The following is a 14790-nucleotide window of genomic DNA, read 5'->3' as shown; positions in this document are numbered from 1 at the left end:
ACAGAAAGAAGAGATATGGTTAAAAAATGCTGAATTAAGGAGAATTATAAACCTATATAAAAGCAGAGAACAAAAGAAATGACTTCTTTCAAGCTTCCTAATCAAGCCAAGTCCCAGCTTTCTAATACTAAACATTCAGTTACATTCAGTTACAAAGAGACTTGATAAACTGAAAATGCTATGTATAGAACTGTGAACAGGCTTGATGTATAGCATTAGATGAGAGACAAAAGCGTAAGATCTAACAGTGGAAAATGACAGAGTGCTCATTACGGTAGATTAGGTACTTAAATACAATACCTCAGACATGCATTAATAAGCCAGCTCAGATGGCTCTTCCTGTCATATCAGCAAGTTACCATCTTTTATCTTCATCCTCCAAACAACACTCAGAGTCTACCATGTTCCAGATTCCCACATACATCCGGTTTTAATTAATGCTCAATCTGAGGAACAGTAACAGAATAACTTAATGGATAAAGAAGCTCCATTGTGCTGCTAATTAGACACAGTAAAACCAGCCATCAGCACATGATCCATCTCCCACACCCAGGGAGAGTGAGCTAAGATTTATCAGCCAGAATGGTGAAGAACCTCCACAGCAGAGGACGCAAATTGATTATTAATCCATTATTACCTCTCAAAGCCTAAATCAGCCAAAAAATACCACACACAAATATGTTATACGTGAATAAGATTTTACTGAATTAAAAATATTCATTAAGGCTACATTAAGATATGTCCACTCCTTAACATCAAATTAAAGATAAAGTAAAATTTAGTACCAGCTATAGTCAAATCCCTTGGATATTTCATAGGGCTATAGGCTGAGCTAACTTTAGCTATCAGAAACAGATGTTAGATTTAGATAGATTTATTCAAGGTATCTAGGTATGGCAAAGAGGCCCCAAAGTTCTTTAGCTAAAATTTTTAACATAATTAAATCAACAATATATTAACTGTGCACACTTGGTAAACTTTCTTATCAAGCTAAATGGAAATATAGGACTTAAAGACACTAAACACAACTTGTATGATAATCTCACCAATTCAATTTCAAAATGTTGAACATTTTTGTATTTGTTGGTTAGGTTAGGCAGAATTGCAAAAACACATACTGAGAGGAAATGGCTTACTGACAAGGACAGCATATGTATTTTCTGGTAATTATTTGTATGCCTTTCTATATACATCTTTAAAAAATGTCAGTAAAAAAAATAAAACTGGTGACCTCGGCTGGCCTGAAATTCCAGATGCAACTGTGTTTAGATCTGGCATGCAATAAGCTGGTTTAAACACTCTAGCAATCCTCCATCTCTTCCATAACAAATGGGAGCTGCACACTCAGGGGGCTTGGGTTTGCCCGGAGCGCAAGAGAGGCTCAAGAGCCACAGGCCGCAATTTAGAGTGGGCCGGGGACATGAAATGATAGCGAGAGATAGTGCTGAGCTAATAATTTTATTAAGGGGATAGAGGCAGCATTGATTAAAGGGGGCAACCAGACTGAAACCAATAAATCCGGCATGCCCTTTCACCCTCCTATGCTGAATATTACATGAGCAAACTTTCCTGGCAGCATGCTAACCGCCATGTCCTGCCTGATTAGCACATTTGCAGCATGCACTTGATTTATTTACTTATTTACTTAGGGATGCAAATTTCAGGGCTGATCAGACACTCTGTCTGCGGCCACCCCCCCACCCCCCATACATATTAAACAACACAGGGCTTGGCTAGGGAGATTGATAATGTCTGACTCCCTCTTCATGAATATCTGATGAAAATGTACTCCCCCTCATCACCCACCACCACCTTCAAACCCCCACCCCCACAGTCTAGGAGATATGCATAAGCCACACACGATATCCTGTATTATTTAACCAATGAAAATTAATTAATATTTATTTTTGGTCAGTTTTATATATTCCATATATTTAATTGTATTCCACCAGATATTAGGTGAACCCTCTTTAACTGAATAAAACTGTTGAATAAATAATAAATATTTGTTAGGTAAATACTAGATCACTTAATCCGCCATCACTTTCAGCCATTTTGAAGGTCTCCAGTGCAAACCATCTTACAAAGCTGATCAATTTCTCTCCTACAGCAATACATCCAGACCACTCTAACAGGCAAACTCTGTCCATCACCTACACAGTTCAACCTGAAGATCACCCATAATGTGCATTAGAAGTGCCAAGCATTCAGACACCTTCCGCTGGAGCCAGATCCAAAGGGCTAGGGTTGACAAACTGCTAGCAACCTCTTACACCAACTAGGATTGGATGTTAAAATGGAGAAGGTCTAATTCAATAATCTGGTCTAGTATGTACAATAGGATTGTCTGGAGTCTGCCAGTCGCAGATGGGTGCTCCAATATAATGCTGTTTGCCCGTTCAAGTTCTGCTTCCTCTGTGACACCTGTTTAAAGCAGTGGAAGCTTTAAATCTCTAACGAGAGCCCTGGTAGACGTGCAGGCGCTATTAGGCAAGGGAAGTGAATAGATATTAGTCTCTTTGCTCACACTGTACAGTAGCAATCGACCGAGAATCATAAACCATGAATTACAGTAATTCCTGAGCATTCCACACTGCCATACCTTTGCACTATGATTATCCTGTAGATCACTGCTCTAAAGAATTGATGGTGCATTCTCAAATGTGCCCCCATTCCATCCCTACTCAGAACGAATCTAAGGACAAAGGCTTCCCAAACAAATTTGAAAGCACTAAAAGTGATAATCAAACAGAAGAAACAACAAAGTTGTGGGTACAATGATCTGTTTTCCCCTCTGATAAGAAGGAACATAGCAAACTTTGCTCTTAAAGGATCAAAACAGGCTATATTTTAGACAATACATCCAGTCAGAAGCACAGTTAGATCTGTGAGAATATCCTTTCCAGCTATCGAGAACTGTGTCTTGGCATAGTAGGTCTATCAAGTCCTCAAAGAAAGTAAAAAGACTGGACTTTTCAGATCTCTGCATGTCTCTTGTCCAGGCTAGTGAAGCAGATAAAGGCTTTGCCAAGTAAAAGCCCAGAACCTAATGAACACTGTCAGAGAGTGGGTCTGGTTGTCATTTGGAGAGGATGGAAAACGAGATAAGTTTTTATTTATGGGACCTTTCATTAGGCGGGATTTACCGGCTGAGCGAAAGGCGAATTAAAGGCTAAGCAGCCATCTGATTATAAGCATGCTCATTCACCTGCCTAGGGGCTGAGCCTCCGGGGGCCGAGCCCTGGCACCCTCTGCTCTCTCCTGGGGAATTAACACACACTCTGCCCCAGCTGGAAACCACTTACAGGGTGCAGCCCTGAGTCTCCGCCTCAACCTGCCTTCCCCCAGCAGCTGTCCTACAGCTTTTGTTTCAGCGCTCTTGCTCCAAAGCACTACTTTCCAGTGGTTTGCGGCAGAGCGTGTGCTCCAGATCTAGCCATCACACTGGCTAGCCACAGCAGAGTTAGGGTGCTTATTAAAAAATCAATGTCATGAATGCTAAGAAAGTTACAGGAAGATATAGAAAGGAAAGGCTTCTATTGATAAATCAGGTGAGCCCTGCACTGGGGACATCTTCGGTGGAGGAGCAGGCACAATGGTCCTGCATGGGCTCCTAAGCTCAGACCAATTAATGACACATGCATATAGAAATAAGGCTACCTCCTTAACTCTATGTCCACTCTAATGTTCAACAAGACTTCCTGAATGCTTTGATCCCTGGCTTAACTCATGACATGTTATGTTAAAAATCTCTGTGCTGAGGATACAGAGCTTGGATCATCCAGATTTATGTAAAATTGATGTTATACTTGACAAATGCAAAATACATAGTTAAAACGAAGTATAACACCAGCGTGAGGCCTCAGTATCTCCAAGAAGGAGCATCCCATGTGCTGACTTTAAAACCATGCTTCCCCTTGTAAACACTTAATAACCATGTTCTAATATCTAATCTTAAATCTAGCCATTTCTTTAGGAATGAGCTCAAAAATAGCCTAATTGCTAAACGACTGTGAGAGAACACTCTTATAAGTCATCTGCACTGTGCTGGGGCTTTACGCAATAAAATCCACTCAATATCTAGATCATTAATATGAGGTAAACAGAGTACACTGAACTGAACTGTTTCTTCCTTCCTCCAGCCTCGTCTTTCTCCTCGAGTGTTTAATGTAGACACAGGAAAGCTCCAGTGCCGCTGCTGCTGCTGCCGCTTCAGGAGGAAAAAAGTCACCTCAGGTCGATGGCACTCAGGCTGTAAACACGGTTTCCCGTAAAATCAATGATCTTCAGTTCTAGCTATCAGTCTGAGCTACAGAAATAGCAGTGGCTGTGACGAGGCTGGCGCTGGGGTGAGGTGGAGGGAGGGAGAGGAGAGGAGTGGAGAGGAAAGGAGTGTGCCTGTGAGTACATTAGGGATGAGATAGCACAGCTATGTGTAGAATGCTGCCACTTCTACAGATATCACATCACTAACCATACACTTACACCAACCAAAGCTGTCTCAGTAAAGACAGACTACATTTCCCATAGTGCACCCGTCTCACAACACTCTGCAGAAGCTGCATGCATTCTGGTACTGTTTTATCAATTTTGATTTCAACATCAAGTTACTCCTCCATGATGCTGTGTAACATACACAAACTTTAGATGTTACTAATACTAATCCTCTCAAACATTTTTCAGTTCTAGGACATGAAACACAATCACCATGATTTTTAAAAATTTTTTTTGTTTTCGTATTTTATCATAAGTATGCATTAGCGATCCATGTAGCAAAACAAAACACGGCATAACATAGCGATGCCTAAAAACGCTTCCGTGCCAATGTAGAGCATGGACACTCCACTGGCTTCTAGCTAACAAGGGATGGATTTGTCCTTTCCATGCCGTGAGAGCGGGGACAGGTTGAAAAGCAGCCGAGGGGGGATTTACACGTCGAGGCAGAGTGTCTCCTCACTTTTGGAGAGTGCGATAGAAACAGCCTCTTCGGTGTAATTAGAAGCAGTTAATTAGCTGTGGGTTAATTACTCAGATTGAGAGAAAGAGAAAGAGAGAGAGAGAGAGAGAGAGAAAGAGAGAGAGAAAGCATGAGCTGGTAGGGTGGTAAGGCACGAGGAAAGCGGCGAGTGCTCAGCAGGAAGCTCCCCGTCTCCTGCCAATTAGCAAGCAGCATGGGGGGCCTGGCGGAGGAGCAAGGTTGGGGAGTACAAATGAGGCACGAGCTCGAATTAGCTCCCTCACAGCCTGCAGAATTAACATCATACTCAACATCCGCCATTTAAAAATGCATTCCATTACAGACTCACAGTGTTGTTTTTTTTGCTAAGCGATGACGTTTGCCCAAAAGCAACTTTCCTTTTTTAAAATTTACATGCACAAACAGAGTGACCTTGGTGAATATAGAGTTTAAATAGGCATGTCAAAAAAGACTTCTCATTACCCTCTCTATTTTCAATGTTCATTTAGATAAATGATTTCTACACAAAGCGTTGCCGGGATAAACGTATTGATGTATAATCAGAGATGGGTGATCAGGCTGGCGTGCATGCAGAGCGCTCACAGCATGCGCCAGGACACAGCAGGAGACTGCATGAGTGTGTGGCCGACTGTGTTTGTGATGTGTGTATGTGTTGAGGCAACATAAAAACCAGGATGAAACATCTATTGGCTGCTTATATAACATCTCAATAAAGCTGAGCTCAGCACAGAGAAAATTGACATCCACGCATCCCATCAAAGATAATTAGACGTAGTAATCCAATTCTGAGTAATACTGGTGTGAAACACTGGATCTGATTTGGCACACTTTCTGATTTGGGTCATTGTATACCCTGAGAATGTTGACTTGATGCACATTTTAAAAGAGTTGCTTTGGTAACAGTGAGGATGTCAGGATTGGATCAGTGTTGAGGTGACACTCAGTGCAGATACTGGCGTCACACAATGTTCACATCAAACAACGGAATGGGGAAAAAAAATGTGATCTCAGTCTGTGACTCTGACCGTGGCAGGGTTGGTGCTGGCAGACGGATTGGTTTGAGTATTTCAGAAGCTGCTGATTTCCTAGGATTTTCATGCACAATAGTCTCTAGAGCTTTCCAGGGAAAGGTGCAAAAAACAAATAAAAAATGGTTGGAAATGGCATTTTGATTTGAGAGAGAGGTCAGAGGAGAATGGCCAGACTGGTTTGAGCTGACAGAAATGTTACGGTAACTCAAAAACCAGTCTTTACAACTGTGGTGAGCAGAAAAGCATCACAGAACCCATTCTTTACTTATCAGGTAGGTTATTTCTATGCAACTTGGTTGAAAATTTAGCAGGTGTGTGTGTGTGCATTCTCTACGGATGAGCTTACACATTCATTAATTGTAATATCTTTTCTATAAATAGCTCAGGGAAGCGTCTCCTGAGAGGGAAAGTGAGAAAGTGAAATATGCAGACTGCCGAGATTGCTTCTCGCCATGTGCTTTTCGTTTTTTTTTTTTTCTTCCAGTGATGTTAGTCTGGGTCAGCCTTAGTTGACTCGTAAACAAAGGACATCAATTAAAACAAAGGCAAAATCACAGTTTCTTTTCATATAATCTCTGTAATGACAGGAAAGGAGAATTATTATATAAAATAATAATAGAGAGTTCCTCCGCAATGAAGTTTAGACTGCACACTCATTTCTGCCTCTCTCTCTCTCTCTCTGATGCTCTCTCGCTCTCTATCCCTAGCTACTCTGCAGTTAAGGCAAGCCAACCACAAACACTGTTGTTAAAATGATCAATACCATTGAAATATTAAACCTTAAGAAGCCGCATTATTGATTGCAAGGCCGATGATAAAACTGTTTATTATCATAATCGCTAAAGCTTCATGTGGGCGTTCTGGAGAGGGACTTGGAGAGCTGTACCCAGTGCCACCAGCTGAATCTCCCCTGTGCCTCCATTCCCCCCCCCCGTCTCTCTCTCCATCCAAACTCCCTCTTCCTACTAGAACAACTTTTCACACATGGACTGTTTTTTTTTTTTTAAACCAAACATGCATCTCTGCCCAAAGGACAGAAATGGATGAGTACCTGGATGAAAAGATCTCGCTCAGGGTTGGGCGGGCCAAATCCGAAAACACACCTTTAAATCCTGAGCCCCCCCCTCCCCTCCACCCTTTTTTTAAATAATCAGAAAAACAAATACCTCAGTAATGACCCAAGCCTGCACCTGGTAAAACACAGCCAAGAGGAGTAAGAGCACCTGGAATTAGCAGAATTATCCAGGAAGCATGTTCTTAAAGGAGCAGGTACCTGCTATAACCTTTAAAAAAAAAAAAACTGTGTCCTCAGGCAAACACTAACACATTGTGAGAACGTAGGTGTGGGCATGTCATAACACAAAAGAGGACAAGTTTAACAGTTGACTTAAGAGGACGTGGCAAAGAATACAGAATGCACAGCCACTCCATTAAACTTGTGGCGACGAGTCTGCCGGAAGAGCCAGGAATTAAGGAAAACCACCTGTAAAGGCATTCGATGCCACTCACAGCACAGAGGTGCCTGCGTTCTGTCTAGCAGCAAAAAACAGAGAAATCTGGTGTTTTGTTGAGCGTTTAAACCTGAAGAGGGAGATAAGATTCCTCACGAGGATGCCGGGTGAGAGCAGTCACAATCATGAGAGTGTAGCGTACTCGAGTTGGTGGAAAAATTGTTAGTTTGGATCAGTATACACATGCTGTGCCGAAGTATCCCCCCTCCCCTTGTAATTTTCCACATTTTGTAGTGTTAACATGGAACTCAAATGGTGTTCTCAAATAATGACCTATATCTCACATAATTAAGACTACAGGTCATGAATCTACACAAAATAACCCATAATATTGAAATGAAGAACTGAAAATCAACATAGTTTGCAAAATTATACAATATATAAATTAAAAAAGTGATTGCAATATTATTTACCCCCACCATCAGAAGTTACCATCAGAAGTCACAAAATGAGTTGAAAGGAGTCTGCAGTGTACAATAAATTGTAAATAATTTTGAAAACTATCTGATTTTGTGCCCAGGATATTAGTTGCCAGACAGGCAAGCATTTTCAACAAGAAAAATTACCAAAGCCTACTCCTTACTGACGGTCGTAAAGAAAAGTTTTCACCCTGATGCTGTAACTATAGTGTAGGCTCCTTGTTGCAAATCTTGGTTCAGTAGAACATTTTTTTACCAGGTGGATTAATTAGCATACAAAAGATCAATGATAATCTTTTCTGAATCCAGAACATGCAGGTATTTGGTAACACTGACGAAACCGACCAGAAATTCAGCACAAGTGTGTTATAAAACTCTCCTGCTAGCATAACACGTAGTCACATCATGGTTAATCATACTGACAGAAAATAAAAATGCTAGCCAGGCTAATATTGTTTACATGCGATGTGAGGATAGAACACATCTCATAGCTGAAACACTCTCCAACAAATTGCTTTTGACTTTTTTTCAGTGGCAAAAATATGATTTACTCTAAAAACTTTATTTATCCAAAACTCATTTGTTCCTCTTAGCCTGTATTAATTTGCTTAACTAGCCACTTTTTAGCTTAGTTAGTTTCCAGGCAACCAAAACATAGGACTGGGCAGCACATAAGATCTTTTACCTGCCTAACTAATAAACTAATGATTTGTCCACCTGAAATCCACGTAAAAGGATTCTACTGGGAAACCATTTTGCACCAATCATTTTTTTTGCAGAAGGAAGAAAGATGGCAAGAGACGGATGCTTGAAATTCAATGGTGACCCGGGCACTAATTCCTTATTCTAGAGTGCAGATATCCTGGATAAATGATTAGTGGCTTTCCTTTGAAGACCGTCGTCTTTTCACTCTCCACCAGACATTTGCTAAAGTCATTAATGACAAAGACTTGGGGGGAAAAAAGGCGAAAATCTTTCTGGTACACAAATACTTCTTTTTATGAGCCCTGGCCTGAATTCCTCCCTGCTTAGTTGAAACCCTTATCCTGGGAAAGAACTGTGCAGTGCTTTAAAAGATAAACCTCGAGGGACGACTGCTGCTTTCTGCTGTTCCCTTTCCGCCTCCTTTAAAGAATTATGGAGCGTTAATAAAGTAAAGAGAATGATGCGGCATGTGTAGGAAAACAGGGAAGTAAACATGGAGTGGTGTTGATGTAAAAAAAAAAAAAAAAGAAAAGAAAAAAAGAAGATGGGAATGAAGCAACGTCTAAATTTAGCTGTTGCATGTTAAAAAAGTTGGAGTTAGCAGTACTGCCGAGAAGAATTAAAGAGATATTGAAGGGATTCCTATTGATGCCACTGACTCTTAATGCCTGGCTATTCTTGTACAACAGTGGAGAGCGTCTCCAATTAGGAAACCGTGCTCACACTTCCTGACAGGCTATTTCTGCGGTGGTGTATGTCAGCCCAACCAGGCTCCTTTGCTATGAGAACATAAACACGAGAGGAGCTGACAGCTATAATGACTCCGCTCATATCCATTCTTCTCCAAATTCACAGAAGCAAATTGTAAACCTTGTGTTTTTCTTTCCAATTTTAAAATTATGCATATCAAGTGGGACAGGTCTGAGAAAAGAGCAGATTAATTTACAATTTATTAGCCATTTTCTATACTAGCTGTGACAACTATAAAAACAGAATGACAGATAATATGAATGAAAAATATGTGCGGTTTTGAACGAGCAGTCGTTGTGAGGACTTGAGCCAAGACGTAACAAGTGAGGTGACACGCAATTCCTTCACAAACTGTCAACAACAGAAAAAATTCAAAGAGAAAACAAGTTGTTAAGAGTCTAACAAGGTGGCCCAGGGGGCAATGCTGAAAGATGCTTGGGTGCTGGGTGTAAGAGAGCGAGTAAAACATCAAGCGCCCTTTCTGAATGCAAGCATGTCAAGACCTGCATTGAGGAAAACCTCATTCAGCTGAGGAGAGGAAGAAAAAACAGCGCAAACATGCAACCAAGCCAAATTTGTGGCTCACACAGCTAATTTGATTAGAAAGGTGGGGGTTCTACCTGAGACCAGTTGTTCTGAAACAAACACCTGACTTTAATGGACAAAAGGACAGGATAAAAGCCAAAAACATGCACTGTGTCTATAAGGAAATGCATCCAGTGATGTCTGAAAGGAATTTTTTATCAGAGTAGATACTAGCTTCTGTGTGGGACACAATTCACATCTACTAATAGACTCCACAGTCCACATTTAGGTGACAGAGGAAAAAAAAACACCACATCATTAACAAACATCAGTGCTCCAAGACAGTTCTGATGTTCTTGCTTTTAGGTGTGTCAAAATTTAGCTAGTATTAGCCTCAGATGCTCTGGGATATCTGATAAATTTTCTCGCCACAAGCTTCAGGATCCTGAAGCATTCTGCATTTACGTGTATACGCATTGAGAGAAATCTTCAGAACACTGCAAATACAATCACAATACGATTTTGGAGCCATATATAATCCCTGGAATCAAAAAAGTTCACAGAATCTTGTCTTTAAAAGGTATTAAAGATAATCTTGTGTATTTGCCAGTGGGATACAGGAGAAGTCTGTGGTTGGTTGTCTACCATCTCAGTGAAAGTAGACGGTTCCTTGGCCATGTACCAGACTCTTTGACACTATAACTTCCGAGACTAAAGCTTAGCCACCATGGACAGAGAACAGACAAGTCCTTCATATCCTTCAGCTTGAGAACAAGAATAAAAGACACAGTCCAATATGCTAACAATCACAGCAACTGTTTCTGATCCCACATGGGTGTCTTGGCTATCTGGTGCTTCCGAAAAGAGCGTGGTTCATGTACATTCACACATACATACACACTGTACCCCATGTTTCTCCTGGGTTCCCCTTCTTGGGTTCACGCCCCCACCCTTCCACCCCATACACCCTATAGCAGCACCTGTTCGATATAAATCAGGGGCCGTGTTTGGGAAGTGAGGCATTAAGCATGACACAAGCTGTCAGAGCTGAGATCGCAACAACCGCAACATTTAGCTGAACTGCCGCAGAGTGTGTGCCCAGATCCTGGCTCCGACACGCCAGCCTGTTCTTATCTACAGCCTCCTCACACTGTGTCGCATGACATGTGCCTCACATCTGGAGTCCAGCTGTGCCAAGTACCCAGGAGGAGAGAAAGGAGGAGAAAGGCAGAGAAAAAAGGAGACAAACAAACCGAGGCAAATCAACGGAAGCAAAACACACTCTGTCTTTGACCTGTTTCCACCTTGCAGCTTTAAAGGAATACTCCACTGTTTTCACAGCCTAATTTCTATCATATTTGAGCACGAAAAAAGAAACTTCACGCTAATAGAAAAAACTTCACACTAATACTAAACTAAATTATAATGCACACCAAGTCTAACGGCAGGTGTTGAGGAAATTAATGAAGACTTTCTAACACAAACTGACAACTCCAGCCATTACATAGGAACAATAAAGGTGTGAAGATGAGACATTAATTCTTAGCAAAGCTGTTTTTATGAAGTTTTAACAAGTAAGTCTGGTTATTTTACACTTTCCTGACGTTTTTGTGGTGTCCATATGCCATCAGAACCACAAAACTACACCGGTAACAATGAAAGAACAACAAATTCTTCCATCTGAAAGACTAGTTCCATCAATTTTTGGAAAGGGTGAATTATGCAGCTGAAGAACTGAAGCATTCACAAACATGTTTTGTTTATAAACTGTTTGACAGCTGCCCTTAGACTTCTATTATAAGCGAGTTTGTAGTGAACAGGTTTCCTATAATTTTCCCAATAATTCTTGTCTGTGGTAATTAAACACACACACTACAGATACAGTGGATAGAGATTTGGCTGAAAAAAGTTGGAGTATCACTTTAACGATGGCGTGTTGTGTCATAACAGCTGCCTGAGAGGCCTGAGAGAGAAAAAACAGAGGTCACTGTAGCTCTCCACTGCTCTGATTTCCATCTCTGTCACGTGTTAGCGTGAGGTCAACAGGTCACAGCGTGGATGAGAACTGGCGCATTCCTCAGAGGACAGAAACATGTATTCTCCGGGGGTGTGTGTGTGTGTGTGTGTGTGTGTGTGTGTGTGTGCGTTTATTAGTTTCAGCTGCCAAGCACTCTTCACTCCTTTACCTCAGGACCTGGCAGTTAAATATTAACCAGAGATGTTTTTCCTTCTCTGGACTGTGCATGCTGTGTGGCAGAAAAAAGAAAAAGAGAAAGAGAGAGCGATAAGAGAGAGAGAGAGAGAGAGAGCATGAGAAGGTATCATCTGCTAAGGATTTATCCAGAGGCAACCATAGTCAGGGGCTCCAGCTAAGATGTGGTGTTGCATTTAGCTGTAAGCTATAAAGGTTGTAGGGGTGGGGGGTGGAGGGGGGCAGCACGGGGCCAGCACTGCCTCACTGTAATTTACATTGCTGCGTAATTATCTGCAGGATCAGGGGCTCCAAGCCAATGAAAGAAGCCTCTCTCTGGCAGCGTGGGTCAGAGGAGAGGCCACAGATATTACACGCACAAACACACACACACACACACACTACTAAAACAGCCCAGAATCTCCCAACCTCGCTCTGGGAATATACTATGTAAGGAATAAAACACTCTGTGTCTTGTGGTTACTGTTACCATCCCAAAGTTGATTATTTTCCTGTAACAGCACTGTGGCATAAAGTGGTTTACTATATCACACACACATACATACATACATATATATATATATATATATATATATATATATATATATATATATATATATATATATATATATATATGAAACAAGTTCATTCCTGTTCAATTACATCAATTACATTATAAACAGTCATTCCTTCACTTTCTCTTGAAGTTAATAAGACAAAAGTTATCAAGACTCCACAATCCAAAGTCTTTTTTTCCCACCACGTCAGAAAAAAAGCTATAATATTACTTCTGACTGTTACGAAGCATGGACACTGGAGACTCCTTCCATAAATGTTAACTAAACATCTGCTTTACAGAAACATGTTTTTTTAAAAAAATCTTTCAACTATTAGGCCAATCGCTCTAGGGGTTGCGATATGACAAAAATATCATACCACGATACTCAAAGACATTTCTTTAATATATTATGTATATATATATATATATATATATATATATATATATATATATATATATATATATATATATACATACATACATACATATACATCATGATACATAAAGGTTGCTAAGAAACTTCCAGCAAAATAGTGGTGTTGCAGTACTGTTGAAATTGTTTAACAGGGATTAATAACAGGGAAAAGTAAAATATATTCTCTCAAAATAATTTTTATATTTTATATTGTAGAAATTTCTTTGAGTATCGCGGTATGATATTTTTGTTATATCACCCACCCCTAGAGGACATACCGCCTACCTTTAGCCTAATAATAAACAGATTTTTTAGAAATTGTATCAAATCAGCTGCTTCTAATCAGTTTGTATTTATTAAAAAAAGTATAAAGATATCACAATGTCCACAATATCTTGATAAAGTGGATTGCGACCTAAATCTGTGATCTCCAGCTGCACTACCATCGATGCTGCTGTTATAGGAAATTAATCAACACCTTCTGACCAATCAAATTTGAGAATTCAATAGCTATGTGGTATAACTGTAAATAATGAACACCTGTAAGAAGCGCCAGCAGTTAAAACCAGTGAGCATGGAAACACAAGTGTGCAACTCTCGTTTATTATCTCTCATCTCTAAGCCAGTACTGGGAGGGTGTAGGAAGCGGGATGGAAATTAAAGAACGAGGTAAAAATAATGAAAGAAAAAATAAATGAAGGTTTTAGAGAAGGGTTTAGCACCTGTAAGACTTGAATGGTTAGTTTGGCACCAGATAGTCTCAAACAGTGTTACAAAACACTATGCTAGATGTGTGTCCGTGTTTGGTTTCACACTGCACATACTTAATCAAACCAAAAAGCAGAAAAGTGTGTAAAATGTCCTTGTCGAATTTTTTCTTTCTTTGTCAGAAATAGAGAGAGAAAAAGTGAAACAAATCTTTATGAAATGTGTGTAGAAATCACGAAATTTTTTAAATGATTAGATAATTATACAAATAACTAGTTTAAAACCTTTTGTGTATCGCATTCCATCTTTATTTTCTCTTTTTGTTTGTCTTATCGGTCCAAATCTCCAGAACACATGACATTCCTGAAGTGCTACTTCAGAACAGCTAAAGAACAGCTCTGTCCTTCAGCTCAGTTCAGCAGCTCAACTACCAAAAAAAAAAACAAAAAAAAAAAAACTTTGCTTTCTCAAAAGAGTTCACTTGGTTGCTGACCCAGACCACCTTGCTCAGATGCTCTCGGACCTGAATGCAATTGCTGTGCTCTCATCTGCCTAAAGAACCGCACCTAGGCAGGGAACTCACCAGGGTTCCATTCAAACCGACTAAACACTGAGGTGAGGTAACCAGGAATCGAATCTCTCTCACTAACACTATTTCTAAGAAGTCCCTCTGTAAATGTAGCAGAGCTTGTCACATACCCGCAGAGGAAGCCCTCGACTGAATGGACGCCTTAATTCATTTAAATGAACAATGTCATTGTTTTGACATTGAAAAAAGCGTGCCAGAATGGAAGATAAACAAGCAGGGGCCGGGGGTAAAAGCTATGTCTGTGAACTTTTAAAGAAATGCGACAAGCAAAATATTTTTACTCCAAGGAGATCTATGCATATAAAAGAATGTATTACGTTGTAACTCTGTGTGTGTGTGTGTGTGTGTGTGTGTGTGTATTTGTGTGTTTTTGTATGTAAGTGTGCAAACCAAGTGACTAGAGCCAGAT

The 14790-nt window shown here is 40.3% G+C and overlaps 1 protein-coding gene across 7 annotated transcripts in view; it reads right to left on the bottom strand.

Moving 5' to 3' along the window:
- zfhx3b (zinc finger homeobox 3b) overlaps positions 1 to 14790 on the bottom strand; it is a 376578-nt gene that overhangs the window by 101030 nt on the left and 260758 nt on the right. The window lies entirely within an intron of this gene.

The sequence above is a fragment of the Pangasianodon hypophthalmus genome, chromosome 11 (assembly GCF_027358585.1).
Source record: "Pangasianodon hypophthalmus isolate fPanHyp1 chromosome 11, fPanHyp1.pri, whole genome shotgun sequence".
NCBI lineage: Eukaryota > Metazoa > Chordata > Actinopteri > Siluriformes > Pangasiidae > Pangasianodon > Pangasianodon hypophthalmus.
This window is presented reverse-complemented; position numbering and strand designations above follow the sequence as displayed.